The sequence below is a fragment of the Triturus cristatus genome, chromosome 3_1 (genome assembly GCF_964204655.1).
Source record: "Triturus cristatus chromosome 3_1, aTriCri1.1, whole genome shotgun sequence".
NCBI classification, from domain to species: Eukaryota; Metazoa; Chordata; class Amphibia; order Caudata; family Salamandridae; genus Triturus; species Triturus cristatus.
Window position 1 is genome coordinate 172459992 of NC_140583.1, and position 20293 is coordinate 172480284.

The following is a 20293-nucleotide window of genomic DNA, read 5'->3' on the forward strand; positions in this document are numbered from 1 at the left end:
CATATGCAAATCAGTCTTGACCCTGTGCCTCATGGGAACAGTCCAGTCCGAACTGCCAAGCCATGTCTTCCCTGGACCGGAATCAAGCATCCTAGGACCGGTTTCTGGCTATCAGCCGTCATCAGCCAGGATAGCTTGACACCAGTGGCGTAGTGAGCACGGGTCCCACGTCTGGGAATACCCATCCCACTTAGGGCAAAAAGCGTTACAACAAACAAATGATGGACGGAATGCTGACAATGCAGTCCTTTGGTTTTTGCTTTGTTTGCCATAAATTGGCAGGGTATGCTCAGATGTGAGTCCCTTGCTCACTTTGCCACTGGATTCAAGCAAGCCTGGCTGAAGACGGCTGAAATGCCAGAAACCGGTCCTAGGAAGCTTGTTTCCGGTCCAGGGAAGACATGGCTTGGCAGTTCGGGCTGGACTGTTCCCATGAGGCACAGGGTCAGACTGATTTGCATATGGCCATGTCAGAACTGGGGTGGCAGAGTGGGCTAAAGAACGGTGATGGATTAAACCCAGATCAGTTGACTGGGGGTGAGTGCTTGCAATGTTCAACACTCCGTCCATCATTTCTTTTGGTTTTTGCTTTGTTTGCCATAAGTTGACAGGGTATGCTCAGACGTGAGTCCCTTGCTCACTTTGCCACTGGATTCAAGCAAGCCTGGCTGAAGACGGCTGAAATGCCAGAAACCGGTCCTAGGAAGCTTGTTTCCGGTCCAGGGAAGACATGGCTTGGCAGTTCGGGCTGGACTGTTCCCATGAGGCACAGGGTCAGACTGATTTGCATATGGCCATGTCAGAACTGGGGTGGCAGAGTGGGCTAAAGAACGGTGATGGATTAAACCCAGATCAGTTGACTGGGGGTGAGTGCTTGCAATGTTCAACACTCCGTCCATCATTTCTTTTGGTTTTTGCTTTGTTTGCCATAAGTTGTCAGGGTATGCTCAGACGTGAGTCCCTTGCTCACTTTGCCACTGGATTCAAGCAAGCCTGGCTGAAGATGGCTGAAATGCCAGAAACCAGTCCTAGGAAGCTTGTTTCCGGTACAGGGAAGACATGGCTTGGCAGTTCGGGCTGGACTGTTCCCATGAGGCACAGGGTCAGACTGATTTGCATATGGCCATGTCTGAACTGGGGTGGCAGAGTGGGCTAAAGAACGGTGATGGATTAAACCCAGATCAGTTGACTGGGGGTGAGGGCTTGCAGTGTTCAACACTCCGTCCATCATTTCCTTTGGTTTTTGCTTTATAATAAAGATTGCAACTCGGTCCTTTAATTCTAAAGACCCAGGTAATCCTTTAATTAACTTGTGGTGGTACAACTAGGGTATTTGTTTGCCATGGTGACTCCTCTAGGATGGGGTTCCAAGATAGAGGTGCTCATGCCAATACCCTGGCAGAGGAAATCAGAAAGATGCTCATTTCAGGGATTGGCAAAACTTAAAGGAGGATGCAGATCTAATAAGATCTTCTGGAATGTGACAGCTGAAAATGTCCTGGGGGTGTCCTTCCTCTGCATACTAGAGGAAAAAAGGAGGACCTTGCCTGTCAAAAATGTATGTGTTCACCAGAAGTAAGGGAAACATGTTTTTAGGAGTCAGTTTACTAAGACAAAAGACTGATACTCGCCAGTTGCTACTGCTCAAGGTGGTACCTTTAGTACTGCATTCACAACAAGCATTGGCATAGCCAATAGGTCTTGCTTTTGGGACCTTATAAGTATTTAGTTATGCAGCACAATATCCTTGGTGCAACAATATCAACTGTTGCATTGCTAAACACTTATAAGGTCCCAAAGGCGAGACCTATTGGCTATGCCAATGCTTGTTAAATTCTGCATTTTACATGGTCTTAAGTCATTGGGTTGAATCTTTTAAGTGTTATATTTCAAACTTACATATTCTGTTTGGTTTCTGTTCGTGTATTGTTGATGAGTTTAATCAAACAATAAACTATTGAACTCTTTAAAAATATATATCCTTTCTACGTACTTTTTAGTACGCTGAGAGTCTACTGATCATACCTTGATGTTTATGTATAACTGCAAAATAATCCTAACAAGCAGGTTTAAATACCCACTCCCACACAGTAGGCTCCGCCTCCAGCAAGGTTGAAGATACATACTATTCAAATGTTGCGCATGCTGGTGCACAGAAACAGAGTTGCACACACAATACATCGAAACTAAGTTTTTAGAGTAGTCACAATTTTTCAGCTTAGTGGCCCATCTGACAATGTTTCTTCTGAATATTCCGACAACAAAGTCCTTTAGGTCTTTCAGTGACAGGGGAAGCACAGGTCCAAGAAGGTCTCAGTGTCTGAATGTGGGTTGAAAGTTAAAAGGTGTACAGGCAGGAGAACTGAATATTATACCCAACCAGGTCCAACGCAGAGAAAGCAGAGCAAAAAGGATGACAGGCACAGTATGACAAGAGAATGAATTACCCAACAATGGCGACTAAAATCGGTTACGTAGATTCACTCTAGTCCACCCCACGTCAGAAATCGCAATGATTAATATCCAGGCAGCCCAAAAATGCACCCTCATGTTTTAAAACACATGATCTTGGTGACACTAAGAGGCAGCAGCTTGATAGGCACCTTGCTGCACAAAACTGACATTGAGCTTTTAAGACACCAGTGACCCAAAAGGCAACTAGTATAAAACAAACCCCAACAAAACAAAAAAATGGAAACAAGATATCCCATGAATACTCATGACACAGAACTGTGTTAGTGCTTAAAAAAGGTTCTCATTTTCTACCAATAAAAAAGTAAGAAATGAAGGAAAGGAAGGCGCAGGCCATGCAAACACACCAACTGCAAATCTACAGAATGCGCTCTGCCCATGCTGACGCCGTAACAAGATCAACCCAATTTGCAGCCTCATCCTGCCATCAGACTCCTCTATTGGAAATTCAAAACCATGACTAGTTAGAAGCCTGTTCTTAGCGAACCCAATCACACACCAAGACCAGATGAAAACAATGTTAATGAGATAAAAGACCAACATTCAAGAAGGTGGCACCACTATTCAGTGGTGGACCATACCGTACCAGCCTGGATGCAATACAAACCAAGCAAAGAATATGTGTTTCACCTTCATAGGCTCTGTTCCTTAAAACCAACCAACCACATCTCTATAAAAGAGATAACACGAAAGCAGCTCAGGCACCACCAGTGCTTGTGCGGAAGCCAAGGGGGTGCGGAAGGAGATGGTCAGTTATTTCTGATGGGTTTCATTTTAAATGCTGACTGCCATATCTTCCTCGACTAGAGGAAGAAAGCAATCGTACCAGAGACTACGACTGTCCATCACACCACAGATCCCCATGGACACCGGCAATCTGATTGCGTTCATGTAGAAGTCCGCTAATGAGGGACAAAGTAGGGTTATCTTTCGAAGGCACATTATCCGCATGACATCTAATTGCATTAGTGATGTACTTATACATTTATCTGGAAGGGAAAAAATCGTAATGAAATGAAGAACAAAAAAAAAGTAGAGTGTACCCAGAACCTCCAAAAGCTAGGAAATAAAAAGAAAGCAAATTAATCCCAGCAACTGCATCCGTCAACCCCAAGTAAACAACGTTATGCATTGCGGAGCTACAGGAACACATTCTGACACTGCAATAAAGAACAAGTTTAAAAGTTTGGCACCAGCATCTGCTCAATAATTGAACCCTTGGACATGGGTCAACAGAACTCTGCTTTCCCAAGGTTGCATCACTGCTTAATCTTTCCTTTAATGACACTTTGTATTTGAGGCTTTTAGTTGCTCAGATATGCTGGGTCTGCACATCTACGCTAAGACAAAACGTAGGCGCTAAATAAAGTCTGATAGAAAGAAAAAACATGTTTTATTCTTTGCCCAGTCATACAATAACCAACCTGTTGGTGCTCTCCATCTGAATAAGGGAAGGCTCATTCTGAACAAAAACATACAAGGCACCAACAACCACCCATCAACAGATGATCCAACCTAAAGATTTAGCATGCACTACAAATAGAATTGATTTTCCTACGTCAAGTTTTCATCGCCCTCACTAAATTTTATGAGAATGATCTGTGGCTGTCGCTAACTCAGCGACTTCACTAAAGCAGTAATCAATCGATCGCAGACTTACCATAGTAGGGGGTCTGATGCCTCTGTATAGCGGCATTACTGAAGAACCCCATCTTTAACCCTGCATTTTAGGCGTTGCGTGGTCCAAGGAAGGAATAGCTATGAACTCAGCAAAACATAAACCAGAAAAGAGGTCCCCGAGTTTCATGAGTAATGAGATCCGATCTACTTGATCAATACAAAGAAGAGAATTAATCCATCTGTCCCCGGCCAGAAGCACAGGGAAGCGTATGGGATACACCAAATATGGAGCGCACAACTCGGCTACAGACAATGATTCCAAGCTAGAGGAGGACCACAGAAAACCAAAATTGGCAACATTTTCCATTGAGAACATTTAAATCAAAACACTGCCAAGTGCCAGACCTAAGCAACAGACAAGCAATAAGCGCAGAACATAGCAAAGCGTTCTGTACATTTGACACACTGGGTTGCCCCTTTCGCAATAGCACCTTCCAAAAAAAAAAGGTATTTAAAAAAAGGACAGTGATGGGGCAGAGTATTACACTAGGCTGTGTGACACGAGACATTAGAATACAGGGTCACATTGTTGGACCGCTTCAGTGGAAGTGGAAGACTGGAAGAAGAGACACCCGGTGACAAACAGAAATACGCCTATCCTATCCAATGTTTGACTGAAGAAGGCTTCGCCCCGATGGTCTACTCGGCCAACTTATTAATCTTCACCCTTCACTAACCCAACCACAACATTAGAGCTGTTTAGTAAAGACCGTTCAACACAGCATATCCCACGTCTATACCGCGTACATTTTCTGACTCAACAATAGCTTTACACCGTCAAGCAAAAACCAACTCATGAGTCCCTCTCACTCTTTGCCGTGCTACACTATCAAATCCTGCGAGCATCAAGTTCAACTGCCTCAAAAAACACGCATGACCTTTAAAACACCAGGTTTACGAGGGCACCTTCCTATATTTAGTCAATAGTAATAAAGGTTATAGTGTTCACTAGGCATCCATACACCCAAACATACAAACACACTGAAGGACTCAAGCAGCAGAACAACTATACAGCTGAAAGTATGGCTTTATATGGAACAGTGTGCCAAGAGTACCTCAGCGGCACCTGTGCGATGAAATAGGGACACACTCAGGTGCTAGTGCAAGAGATAAAGAAGCAAAGTAGTAATCAATAAAACAAAGAACTAGCCATGACAAGTACTGTAAAAAAACCAAAATTAGAAAAATGCAGTATACTGTGTATTAAGTATTTCTTGGAGACGCTCATTTACTCCATAACACACTGGCTCATCGGTAGTATGTAGTCCCTCAAACCCCTTATCCCCGATACTGTGAAGCTGGTTCCTATTATAGACAGAGATGCCCACGAACACAGAATGGGTTCAATGTTAACATACCATGCATAACGTGTATTTGTAAAGCGCATGTTCACCTAAGAGTATCTTGGCGCTGAATAAAACAGGTACATTGTTACCCAACTAAATGGTACTAGGTATTAAAAACAACAAACATTTCAGAATAAGAAAATATATGCATTTTTTTTGTAAAAAGTAAAACAAAAGTTCACAAAGTCTCAGCAAAATATTTTAGTCAACCCAAAATCCCTAATAGGAAGAAAGGAGGGGTAAAATAAATAGTAAATCCATAGTAAACGTATAAATCAAAAGGATGCTTATTTGTGAATCAGTTTGCATAAGGTGTTAAAACCATACATCTACGAGGGAAGACTCGGAATAGCATATTCCATGTGCCCATGAAATATAAACAAAAAGGCACCTATCGGCTTGACACGTTGCACATGACAGTTATCACAATATTCCAATTCATAACACTCAGAACATACCAACAGCCCAGTCCATTTAGAATTAAAGCAACAGTGTCCTACAGTCGAAATAAATCATGGCTTAAAATAAATGACAGGCTGGAACCCACACACAGGTTCCTCACCAGAATCAAGCTAGACAAATTCAGACATTGAGAGTTGGGGACGGAGCGGGTGTGTTTTTGGGGGGTGGGGGTATGGAGGGGGATTAGCTTTGACACAAATTAAAATGCAATGTTAAAAAAAAAACATACATCAGAATACCCACAATTGTAAGCACAAGCCGGGCGTTTATAGCACCAAGATTTCAAGCAACTGGCGAATGCTGAACTAAACAAACTGAAACACAGCACAACACAATGCATACAGCAATATATTTCTCAGATTATCATGCTCAAACTGTAAAATGTCAGCCATCAGCACGGCTAGAGATTGCAGTGAAACAAAAAGCAGCTTTGGTTTGTTTTGCTATTGCTACCCACACGTGGATACAAGCGAGAAAGGAAATCTGTGTCTTCCTTACCTTCCGTCAACCAAGTCTCCTGGAACTGGCTTAAATCATGAAAGGGATCTGGGGAAAAGAGAAAGGTACGCTCAATATACAGGCATTAAAAAGCAAGTCGACAGTCAGGCTTTGTGCTTTGAGATAACAAAACAAAAATAACAAATCACCTGCACGTAAAGTCAGATGTGAAATTACTGGCATCATACAGAAAGATGCATATGATGTTTGAGTGACAATGTCAATAATATAAAATCAACTCTAGAGAAATTAACAAAAGTATTTATGCAAGAATTGAATTAGCAACAACCATTGTTCTAGTATTTTGAACACCAAAGCTCCCAGTAAAAACAGTAACACCAACACAAAGCAACCAAGCCTCTCTCGTGGAAGAGTTTTGAGATGGTTAAAATGAATTTATTCATCCAAGTTCTGATTAATTATCTGATGATATAGGCAAATGACAACATGGCACTATGGGGCATATTTACAAGCTGGCGCTAAAAAATTATCGCCGCTTTTGCGGCCGTTTTCGGCCAAAGAGCAGCGATAATTTTATCACCTAATTAGCAAGGCCACGCTAACGCGTGAAACCTTTCTTTAGCGTGGGGATTCCTAACGCCCAACTTTGCATCTGGGCGTTCCTGACCTAACCTGACAGGAGAAATCATCAAGCCCTACGCTATGAAGCATAGCGTCAGGAAAAGTAGCGATAACCCCTGTTATCGCTACTTTCGTTATGCCTGCTTCAGGACTGACAGCCATGATATCCTATGGAAGGTGGATATCAAGGCTAAGTTTGTGAGTCCCTATCAGCAAACTAACCCCACACTACGTGAGATTATCGCTGGGTTTCCAGCGATCATCTCACTTTAGGCAGTTAGCGTGAGGATTTTTATCGCTGAGGAGATAAGCGTTGCTAATAGCACGCAATCTCAGCGATAAAAATCCACGCTAGCCGGCGATAATTATCCTAGCGCTAAGAGCGCTGAGCGATAATTATCGCCGGTTGTTGCTGATATGCCCCTTTGATTCTTATATTGCACTTAAACAAAACACTATCACATGATTCTATGTACAATAACCGTACCAAAAGAATATCGACAAGATGAGAAAGCGAGACAACTGTTTTTTTTCCAGGTGTATTTGTGAATCCCAAAACCTACGCTGTGCCTCCGAGCCAAACTCAAACAATGAACATGCCTCGAGTCAGTGAAAATAAACTGAAGAGGAGATGACGGAAGCACGGTCTAGGGGAAAATGCAAAATTAGGGTCGTGGAATCCAACTAAAACTTGCAAAAAAATGCAAGTCATATTGCAAGTCCATTTACAACTTAGGTACATTGTTGTGTAATGAACAGATTTGCATATGTATCCCTTAAACTTGACTCAAACATGAAAACCACAATTACAAATGGAAGCTGGAAACAGCGGTTTGCATTTTATTTTGATGAAAAGGCACTGACGTTACTTATTTCCCACAGGAAACTGGCGGTTTTCGATGTTTGCAGTGGAAACTTTAAAGGACAGACATCGAATAAACGCCTACTTAAAATTCCTCGAGGAGATAGCCAAGAGGATCAACACAGCAGAAAAAAGTAACATTTACAAAAAGTTGAGTTTTATTCCGGGAGTGGGGGTTCCCTAAAGGAGGGTCAGTTGGAAAGAAGCATGCTGCGTGTTACCTTCCGATTCCTGCGGGGACAGCTCCGTGTCCATGTGCTTTTGGTTGCCATCAGAGGTCTGTCGTGGTTCTCATGTCCGTCGTTTTTCTATTGGGAAAAAAAGTCAAAATATAAAACATGAAAAAAAGACAAAAGAAAACTCATGAGTTAAGTGATCACATGGTCTGAAAATCAACGGTGTAAGCTTTTTACATTGAAAATGTGGAGGAAAGGCTCCAGGTCGTCTCTGTCGAAATCATTATCTTTAGAAAGTAATTTAAAAAACTAACTAGATATGATGAAAGTGAGGACTAACACATATGGATGAAGAGTAAAGAGGATACTCACGTTTGGGAAGGTGTACGGCACTTGCTGGTCCAGGTATCCTTTCATCCTACGCTCCATTCGTTAATTGTTTGTGGTCATGAAGAGAACACTTCCTCCTCCCCACAGGGTCTGTAGAAAAGTGAGAGAGGCTTGAATGGAGCGAGGGGAACGTGCATAGATAATGAGCCCCATTCACAACAAGCATTGTCCGCGCGGATGTAAAAGTAACGGCGAAAGTAATCGCGATCAAAGTTGAAAGTGATCGCGATCGCAAGGACGGGACGCGCTGTTTGGTAAGCACGCGAGTTGTGCGCGCGCAGCACTGATTGGTGGCTGCGCGCGTGCACGCTCGCGTGAAGGCAAGCGTTAGGCCAGCGCTGGCAGCGCTTTGAAATCCCGTATACAAAATGTCTCGCCTGGGACAGCGCATGCACTAGCTCAGGCGAGACCTAAAAAGGTGTCCTGTACTCTGAGCTCCAAGGCATCCTTAAGTTTCTACTCCAATATTGGTCAAGTGGGTTGTTCTGGATTTCCCCCCTAGACGTAGCATGTAAGAAGTCATTTCCCTCCTCGACATCCACCATTGAGCACAGGGACAATAAATGGCTTTCCATTTCAACTTTTATTTTATTATACTGATTTATTTCTGCAAGAATGGCATGCCTGGGTTTGTGCTTATTGCTGCTACATATTTTCTAGCACTTTATGTAATAAAAGAGTATACAAAATGGCACGGGACAGGTGAGAGAGGGAGTTCTCAAAATGGACATGTAGTTGAATCTTCCTGCCCCCCTCAGAAATAAATACACTTGCACTATTGTTGCATCAGACCACAAGTAAACATTCACCCTTCTCCTGAAGCAGGTGTTAACATGTGTGCAGATCATTGCTGGGTGAAAACCAGCTTTCTTGTGATATACGAACAGACAATGTTAATACAGCATCATCTTTACCATGTGTCACACAGCGACAGTGACATCACTAATGAAAATGGTAATAAAGCAGCACTTGCCTTATGATAAACATGCTCTAACATTGTGAGAAGTCACAAAGGTTATCAAGCAATCTCTTCCATGGTTGGTTTCTAGATGAAGAACTGTGACTAAAATGATGTTTGAAAAGGTGACTGCTGTGGTGTGCATCATGTAAGGTGTGCACTTTTTATGGTTGTTAGACATATACTGAAAAATAGTGGGATGCTGTCCACTTCAGCTTTTGCCCATTGTTTGCATCTGTTTTCTTGTGGAATTAATATTGCACGGGACGCTGTGCTGCGCTGTGCTGCATGAAAGGAAGCGAGCAGAAATACTCTATATTTCCAAGGATATGCTGCATTTTTGCTCTCTTGCAGGTACACTGAGCATCTTTGCTGCTCCATCGCCACTGGCAACCAGTGGAAAACACAACATTTGAACCAATCGGCCAGTGTAAAAATCAAATTTATAATTCAATTGTTTGGTAAGAATATTTAATAAAAGCTAGTATATACTCACCTGTCACTGTTGCGTTTTATGTGATCTTGAAATGTCTGTTTATATCTCTCAACACATGGTCAATTAAACAATATTGTTTTTTTAATAAACTTATTTTGGTTTTGACAAATGAAATACAAATAAATCAAGATATTGTGAGCACAAATAAGGCTCCTCATTTACGGTCTCAGTCTCAGTCCACCCCTCTCCCTCCCCAGCCCCTGCAATTCAAACCTCATTGGAAAGTAGAGAATCAAATGTTGAGGACAACCGATAATACTCCCACCATTTGCCCCAAAATATTCAAGAATTTCTTTTGACATCTCTGGGCAATTAATATTGCTTCCTCCTGCTTAGCACACCAGTCATACCAGTGTGCCATTGCCTCAACTTTGCTGGGTTGGGTTGCTTCCAAGACTGTGCAACGTCTCTTTTGGCCACCAGCACCACAAGTCCCACCAGAGCCATATCGCCCTGGGAATCCTCAAAGTCATCCATTATACCCAGCAGTGCCACCTTTGGGGTCAGTTGGATTGAGGTATTCAAGATGACTGAGAAGGTAGAGTTGATCTGGGACTAATAACGAGTAATCTTCGGGCATTGCCAGACCATGTGAAAGAAATCTCCTGTCAGAGATTGACAGCGGGAACATCTGGGGTCTGAAAGGATGCCGGCATAACCCAGTTATTGGGGAGTCCATGTAAGTCTGGTGTAAGTAATGCAATTAGATCAAATGTAGCTGTGCTGAGATCGCAAGCTCTCTAGGAGCCATGCATGCTTCTCCCCACTCAGCCTCCTCCAGCTACCAGTGAAAACTGAGTGTGTAGATCGGTAAAGGAGTACATGGTGGACCTGTGTAACACGTCAACTAGTGTAGTGATCTGTATTCGAGTCCAGCAATGAAATCCCTCCAAACATGCCAACTGTCCTAACCAGAGACCCCTTCAAAGGGGTGTCAGCCCGGTCAGGCATCCATCCTAGGCAGTTAAGCGCAGAGCCCCTTTCCACATTAAGAATTTCACTTCTACTTACTTCCGGAAGAGTACGAGGAAGTGATCGGCCGTATAAATAATGCATCACTCCATCGAGGCCCGGCTGCTTATCTCTATCTGGTACACTGAGTCATCCCAGCCTCCCTGTTAGCCAGTCATTTATAATCAGTCGATGGGATGCCCAATAGAAGAGGCGGATGTCCACCATCTCAATTCCCTCATCATAAACTGAGCAGCGACATTAACTCTGGACATTGCAAGGAGGACTGCCGTGCCACAGACAGGACTGATACAGCGACGCCACTTCATTGAACCAAATGTTGGGAACGTGGAGTGGGAAAATCTGTAGAATGTAAAGGAATCAGGGAAGTTTCATCATTTCTATTAATACAGCCCTACCCAAAAGATTAAGAGGGGGATTTTGCCACACCAACAGGTTGGTTGGGGTCTCGTTCAAGAGGAGTACCATATTAGGAGCATGGGGGTGTTTAGGTAGAGTCGTGATGTGTATTCCTAAGTATTTAAAGCTGAGAAAGGGGATGCTCACTGACCAGTCACTCGATTAGCTGTCCCCTTGCAATGAAATAAGAAAATCTTTATTCTAATTTAGGAAAAGACTGGAAGGTTCTTCAAAGAAATGGAGAAGCTCAAGTGCGCTTGGGCTCGAAGCCTCTGGTTCTCAGAGATATAGGACACATTATAGTGGAGACGGAGTTCCATGTATACACATTGCTATGTTAGCATAAGCGCCTTAGATGTAAAACGCCATCTTGCCACTTTGCTGCTTTTGCACACGACACTGCAGGTAGCTGTTATTACAAGAAAAACTGCTTGCTTGCTTTTTCTTCACATGAGAACGGTCTGTTGTTCACATCCCTAGACGTGCACCGCGACCTTAGTCTGAACACTGTGTGCAGAAGCCGTCAAGGTCAAATAACAATGTATGCTTTTGAATTCAGGTTGATCTGCTCACGCTCTAGCCATAACATGCACACAGCTGCAAATATCTGAAACTCGGGTGCCTTTAATATTGCATTTGCATGCATGATTCAGACACTTGGAGAAAATCTTTTCCAGACACAGAGCAGAGCTGATCCTGTGATGTGATTCACCTAAGCTTCGAGATGATACAGAGAACGAATGAGACACTGATGCTAGTCGGATAAGGGTTCTGGGTACTGAGGTGAGTTTTTTGTTAGACCACAATTCACTGAGGTCCTGGTTTCCTGCACATAGTTCTGTGCATGAGCAGAATCCCTGCAACATGGCGCACCTAACGTTTGGTCTTATGATTGAGACGCCTTAGTAGTGCTTATATTAGTCCACAATACCCTCACGCTTGTTTCCGGTTAACGGGAGCGACGGTTTAAACCTACCTAAATGGTTAAGTATAGGTTCTCTCAAGCTTGACAATAAACATTTTTTCTTTTTATCAACCCTTTTTGTGCTACTGTTTATATAGATTGTATTTCTTCTCTGTGTCCTTATGGCTGAAGTCGCTTTTGCAGCGCATAGTCGCGCACTTCTTCGGCGTCATTTGACGCAGTTTGGGGTGCCTGACGATGGTATGTCTATTATTTTTGTAGTGAGTGCCGATGCATCGCATCCCTATGAGCTATTTTACTCTTGGGTTACTTTACCGGAGGCGAATGCGGATGATAATACGTTTCATTCATACACTCCTACGGCAGTCACGGCTAATTACACGCCATATAGGATGCAGGAAATTCCAATTTCTGCTTGGCAGCATCGTATTTGGTTCAATGGTGCCCTCCGCCACACGGTTACACCAGTTTATTTTGGCCCCTTGTCCATTCCAGGGGCCACTTGGCCAGTCTTGGCCAGGTTTACACCACATCCACCTTATTTGCAAACCCCGGTGGATGAGTTACGCCAACTCCATACCGCCCTTATTAACGTACATAGGGCTTTAGTGCAATACGTTTCACGCAATGTCCAGGTGGGGGCACCTGGGGTTGCGGCGCAACCAGCTGGCCAGGCTGGGATTACTACTAGTCCCTTCATGGTTAATTCAGTAATGGGCAAGCGCCCCCAAAATAAGGACGATGTGCCTTATTGGCTTGCTGAGAAATTTGACCAGCTGGAAGCAGTTTTTCCCAATTCTACTCCTGTGGAAAAATACAGGATTCTCACCATTAGTTTGCAGAAAGACTTGGTCCCAGAGGTAGCTGATTGTGATAACTGGGGTGAAGTGTTTGCAGCAGTCTACTCGAAGTGCTTCGGCAACCCGTCTATGGCTGTACTGCCCTCTGTGATCAAACGTGTTCAGGATCAACACGGTCCAGAGGCGGCGGTCGAGTTAGGGATGAGGCTTGTCGGCGTGTTCGACGTAGTTGCCACGCTCATCCTTGCTAATGTCAAGGGAGATGCGGTTAACTTTCAAGTATCAAATGCCCTGCGCCTCGTCGACAGCGATAAACCCTGGCAGTTACCAAAGATTATTGCGGAGGCTTATAAGACCATTGGCCGCAATAGTTTAGGGGTTATGTTTTTTTATTCAGACAACAACTACGCAACCGCAAACTAAGACAGGGACGTCTTCTAAAGACGACCGTCTAGCTTTTCCTAAACAAAATTAGAAAGCTAAAAAACAGGTGAAGCAGCAACAGAAACAGGGGTCTCGTCCCGCGTCACCGGTTCAAGCGACTACTGAACGCACATGTGATTTGCGCAATCGCAGTAGGATTAGGTCTCCTGATAGACTTCAGGTTCCTGAACAACGTTCTCCTCGTTCTTCACAGGAAACATCGGTCTCACAGTCCAGTGGAGGAGAACGTGGCAAAGGACGGGTGCCCAACAAGGACGTGAGCAGCCCCGCCAGATTGACGGTAAAGGCAAACAGGACGAGTTTGCACGACAATGACCCCCATTTCAAAAGAAGAAAGTTGCTGCACTGACAGTGAGGTATGCCACAGATAGTGAGAACGCAGCTTCGGAACCTGACATGGGCACTAACGCTGCTCGACAGCACAGCGGAGGTTACAGTAGTGCGGCAAGCACTGCGTCCATATCTTAAGGCGACAGCAACTGACACATTCATTACTGTAGAAACTGCTGATACTAGAGTGGCTCCCCCTGACAGACTATATGACATAGTCCTTTTAATAGAAGGTGACATACAACGTTCCATAATAGAGATTTTTGGGGGAAATCTGACCTCTACATATGACATTCTGTTGGTAGAGGCAGACTGGCCCCCAGCTTTCGTTTTGGCAGCTCCTAGAGGGGAGGAGGTAATCCTCCCATCTATCGCGCACACTGTGCCGAAGGATCAGGCTCAGAACATTGCAGAAGAGTGGGCTCAGGTACTTGCTCCGGCGTTGTACCGTACTCAGGTTGGGTGGGACAAGTTGTCGCCAAGCCATGAGATTCCATTACGGTCTATGCCCCAGCCACAACCCCAATATCCCATGCACCGCGAAGCTAGATATCACATCACAGAAATCCTTGAACAATTGGAATATCAAGGTGTTTTTGAAACATGTGTGTCACCCATGAATAATCCTCTATTCACTGTAACTAAACCTGATGGGTCGTACCGCCTAGTTTTGGATTACCGGCATTTGAATTCTCATTGTTGGACCTGTGCGGTACAGAATACCCACAGTTTTGCCCTCGTTGATAGTCTCGTGAGAAAACGGTTTAAGACCACACTTGACATCTCCAATGGCTTTTATAGCCATAATCTGTCCTCGATTAGTAATCAATGGACAGCCTTTACTTCCGGTGGCAAGCAAAAACAGTTTAAAAGATTAGCCATGGGCTACAAAAACAGTACAGGCGTCTTTGCCGCTCGTGTTGTCTCGATGTTGGAGAGCATTGACCCTGATGCGTACTTGTGTGTTGATGATATTTATCTCACAGACAACGAATTATGGCCGCATCTGTGTCGTGTTGACCACATCATTGTCATGTTTGCGGACTTCGGTTGCAAATTCAACTTTGCAGAGTCACACATTGCAGAGTATACAGTGTTGTTTTTGGGCTATGAACTCAACAACGAAGGTCGAGGATTAGCACCTCACTTCCTAGAGAAGTGTGCATGTTTGCATGCTCCCACAACACTGAAGAAACTACAATCTTTGCTGTTTTTTTTTTATTTTGGCATTACTTACATTCCCGATTATGCCCAGCGTATCAAGCCGCTATATGCCTTAGTACAACCTACTTTTTCCAAATCGAGCTGGCTGTCAGAACATTTGGCTATCCTGCATTCTTTGCAGGCTGATCTTCTTGAAATACTTACTGACGCGTGATAACCACACTAACCTGGTAATAAGAATTGTGCCTGGCACTAGGGGTTATACTTACTTAACATTCAATGAGGGCAATACAGTCCCCATTGCTTACAAATCGCACTTCTACACATCGGCTGAAATGCGCTTTTCCACTGTCAAAAAGGTTTTGACTGCAGTGCAGATGGCGATTCTGAAGGAGAGAGCGCTGTCGCAAGGGAAGCGCATGTTGGTTGTCACACCGTATCCTGCCCTAGAGGCAGTGACAAAGGTCAGTGTACAAAACTCAAAAGCTTTGCATCCTCGTTGGATACACTGGGCCACTTCTTTGACATCGCCGGATGTCACTTGTATCTTCGATGCCTCATTGCAGACTCAGGAGTACTTGCAGTATGAATTTGTTCATCCAGCTCCTCTGTCCTTGCGCCCGCTTGAGAATTACCATTGTGCCATTTACACTGACGTTTCGGCGCAACCGGCGACCAAGTCTAAGCATGCTTATTCAGGTGCCTGTGCAATAGTGACTGGTACTTTCGTGAATGGTGAACTCAAATCTGATGTCGTGCACACGCAGACATTGGGTTATTGGACTGCCCAGTTGGCAGAGCTACGTGCTCTGGTGCTTGCACTGGAGTTTGCTGATCCTCGAGGTACTACTCTTATAGTGAGTGACTCTTTTTAATGTGTTCAGTCTTTTAACGACAATTTATTCCTTTGGTCTCAAAATGAGTATCGTGATTTCAAAGGTGGCACAATCAAGCATGAAATGCTTTGGGATCGAGTCGCAGACCTTAAACAACGTCTGCCGCTCATGAATGTAATTCATACTCTTGGGCACCAGCGAGTAGGTGTCCACGCTGTCAGAAACAGCTTAGCTGATGAAGCAGCAAAAAGAGCAGTGACAACATATCTAGTAGCAGCAATTACAAGATCCAAAAGTAAGATTGATGATGATATCTTGGCAGCTATTGCTGCAACAGAGAAGGGAAGTGATTACCCTAGAGGTTTCCATTCTAAATACTCTTATCATTTAAGTCCGGATAAAGTTCCATATGTGAGAATTAACGACGTTGGTGACAGATTGATTCCCAACGTGGACTCTAGACTTTCCTTGATAACAGCAGCTCACGAAGGTATGGCTTCTGCCCATGCCGGCGTTTCAGCGACTGCTACTCTCTTACAACAACGTTACTGGTGGCGCGGATTGTATAAACAGACTCGTGCTTATGTTCTTAATTGTGACATCTGCCAGCAGATAAAACCTTCAACTGCTGCGCGCCCACCTCAAACACGGTTGTACATATCTAATAAACCACTTGGGTGCGATTATTCAGATCACTGCAGTCCTTTCTCTTCTGATACTGCGTATAAGTATATCTTAGTTGCAGTGGATTCATGCACACGTTTTCTTTGAGTCTGGCCACAACATAGTGCTGATGCTCGAACTGTCATCAGGGATTTGCGTGTCTTTGTGGGAATTTTTGCATGTAGTACCCTCCATTCTGACCAAGGTCCAGCGTTCGTCTCTAAGGCGTACAAAGAAGCCATGAGATCTTTGGGGGTCCAAGTCAAATTTTCGTCTCCATAGCGGCCTGAGAGCAATAGTGTTGTGGAGCGAATGAACCGTGACTTAAAGCAATCCCTGACAGCTAGGGTTTTAGGTACTGGCATGAACTGGTCGGCCCATCTGTATATCGTTCAACGTGCACTTAATAATCTCCCTAGAATCTCTCTGGGTGGGCGGACCCCATATGAAATGCTCTTTGGCATAAAGATGTTTGTGCCGGATCTTGATGGTCTAGACATGGCGGCGTCAGCCGCACCTTTTGACGTAGATGATCACTGTGCTGTATTACAGAATCTACAAGAGACCAGAGACAGTCTTGCAAAGGAACACTTGCCCTCCACAACTGATGCTACACTTCAGATTCCGGTAGTTGGCTGGCTACCTCGAGTTGGTGACCTGATCCGTGAGAAGGTGGAGAACAAGAAGGAGTTTGGCCTCTCTTATTGTGCTCCATTTCCAGTGCTTGGCATGCAGGGTACAAGAACAGTCATTTTACCTCCACTTCCTGGTTGCAAGGATAACAGGTACATCTCCATTGACAATGTCAAACTACAGCGAGTGGCCGATTCTTCTTAGTATGACTCCAGCGGTCTCTTGTCCAGCAATGCTGAGAAATTCTGTTTTGGCTCCGGCAACTACCAACAGGCCTGACATTGCCTTTGAGATGCATACAGTTACTAATCCTTTATTGTCTCCACCGGCTGGTGGTACAGTTGAAGATACTGAGTATGCTTATCCCACAGATGTGTCGTTGCCTGGTTTACAAGCAAGTGCAGTTGATCAGTCAAATTTTTCATTTGACACTAACTCTATGACTTCCAATGCCCCATCGAAAATTTCTATTTTTGCTGCTTGGTTTAACCCCTTCAGTGCCCATGACGAGCTGGACTCGTCATGGGCTGCGGTGGCGCTGTGCCCATGACGAGTCCAGCTCGTCATGAACTCCGCCCGATGCAAGGCGCGGCACTGGGCGGGGAAAGGGGCGGGCATGCAAGGGGTTAAAAGACATTTTTTAATTCCCCCTTGGACTTACATTTGGCTGGTGCTCATAACAATTTTTTTGTTTATGTCAATTGGATTTGTGGTTGTATTTTTTCATCTAGTAAATGGACACTATCTCACCGAAAGATCTACAATTAGATTAATTGATGGAACTTTGGCACCCCACTCCTCGTCACACATCATGAAGAGGGACCAGACTTTTGTGAATATTACTGCCTGGCCTGTGTTAGATGGGATTGTATGGGATGCTGTTAAATTTCAAATTCATGGTCCCACAGAGGTGATTAATGTCCCCAATTTACTTCGTGTTTCAATGGGGGATGTTGTGAAACAAAACATTTACTCTGATGATTGGGATGTCCAAGTCGTAGAGGCTCTTTTTTCGGATTTGAAATATTATGCTGCTTTTGATGCTGAAGATTTGTATTTAGACACAGCAAATTACGGAGAGTTGTTTTGCTACCAACACTATGGCAATCATTTCCTGCATAAAGCGAATACATTTAGAAATTTTGTCAACTATACGCAATGGGGACATTGCCCAACACCCATTGAAGGCAGCTCCAAAACTCTAGTAAACAAATTTACATATTTTACTGATTTCAGTGTATCTGAACCTGAAGCCTTTTAAAGTGGCGGCTGAGTCAGCTTCCAAAGTTAGACTGACCCACACTAAATTATTATATTCCAAGTCCTTTATTGATGAATTGGCTATTGGGGGCTATGAGCTGTGGAAAGATACCATTGATCTTAAATCTGTTTGGGGTTCTAAAGCACGGCAGGTACAAGGTACAGAAGCTCTGCATCGTGCTTGCCTTATCCCAAACCACATGTTGTTTTTGAATTCTACTATTTTTCAGACCACCTTCTTTGGATTGGCTACTTCGAAAAAGATGAATTCCCCCTCTATTCCTGATCTGGGCGATTATCCAAGATGGGATAATCACACAGATGTGTCCCTTGATGCTTTGCAGTCATTTATTACTAATACATCCTTCAACATTTCCAACTTAGATTCTGAGGGGTGGTTAATATGATAGAAGAGCTCAGATTCCTGTCAACATCGTTTCCTGGGTCTATACCCTGGCTATACACAGGTTAGAGTGGACCCCCGATTTGAATCTTCCCATTCTGTTACTACCTATTCTGTAGGGAAGTTATGTCAGAACTGGCTGCAACATTCCACCTTGGCATCTGTTAAACTTCATTTATCAAAATTGAACGACAAAGTGGATTTGAATGATTTTGTTAAGGGTCCTGTGGGTGGCAGGTACAAAAGATGGGTGTATGCTGTTTATAGCGAAGTTTGGAAATTATCTCAAATTGAAGCTGCATCCAGATTAAGGGCTATTGATCAAGCAAATTTGGAAAAAGTGCTAGCTGTCATCGATAATAGCATTAACACCCTTTCGTCCAGAATTTACACATTAGATAATATTGTTTCATCTGTTGTGGATATTGTACAGGATGATATGTCTGTTTTACCCCATTGTCAAAATCAATTGCATTCTATAATGCAGTTTGCTTGGACTTTACAAACATTGAAGGCTGGGAAAGTTCCCTGGGACTACATGAATACATCATCTTTATTCCTGCCATTTAATCTGACTGCAAAATAACAATTCATGTCCATAAAAGATGCAACATACTCATTATTGCATATTGAAAAGTTGGAACCTTTACCTTTCTCTGTGGCCGAATCGAACTCAGCTGTGTGGCTTATCCACGGTTTAATCACCTTGCCGTTTCCATTGTTTAAGTTCAGTTCATGTATGAAACATTATGCCCTAGGCAGATATGAACCATTGGGTACTGCTTTCCTGCATGAAGTTTGGTCGCTCTCATTTACATACAGTTGCATGAGAGAGAGTAAAGAAGTTTATTTAAAAGCTGAGGAATGCACTTCCACACCTGATCACTCAGTAGTCTGTAGGCACATCCAATTACATGGTGCCTCCAACGTTCAGGCACCAAATTTGGCTTGCATTCTGAAGGGAAATCCTGTGCCAGCAATTACACCGACTTTTTAATTATTAGCTAACGGTAGCTATTTGCATTTAAATAATGAGGCATGCTGCGGGATGCTAGTGGGGATTCTGTATATTGTAGCTGTCTCACAACACGTAGTCTGCTGTAAAAATGTCCTTTTCCCACCCCCGCATGGGAGACTGGATGTATCCATCTGGCCTTCCATCCCAACCTTGAAAGCGGAGTTCAACAAGATGAGCAGAAAAAGGGCTCTATTGTCTCAAAAAGAAGTCGCTCTGACTTCCTCCCATGAAAAATTCGTCCTTCACGTGGCAAACACCCGCACCGAGGTGCATGCGCTTTTAAATACTGATCTCACCCTTCATTTCGGTGCTCTGATTCATACTATATTCAATGCCTCATCAACAACTGGCTTGGTGCATTTTTTCAAAGTTGTGGGCTCCGGCCTCGTGACCTCCTTCCAAACAATATTTGGTGTGATACCGGTATTTTTTCATTCAATTTTTTCCAGCGTCTTCGGCGGGCTACCATTGATTCTCGCCCTGACTGCTGGTGTGCTCCTGTTGGTTTGTTTGCTCCGCAATGG

At 43.8% G+C, this 20293-nt stretch overlaps 1 long non-coding RNA gene across 1 annotated transcript in view; it reads right to left on the reverse strand.

The window, feature by feature from the left end:
- The window catches only part of LOC146859885 (uncharacterized), a 384601-nt gene that overhangs the window by 205426 nt on the left and 158882 nt on the right, over window positions 1-20293 (reverse strand). The window contains exons 4-6 of the long non-coding RNA XR_014979064.1: window positions 8451-8558; window positions 8124-8210; window positions 6459-6506 (exon numbers count right to left, since the gene is read on the reverse strand). This is a non-coding gene — a long non-coding RNA (uncharacterized LOC146859885). The remainder of the gene's footprint in view (window positions 1-6458; window positions 6507-8123; window positions 8211-8450; window positions 8559-20293) is intronic.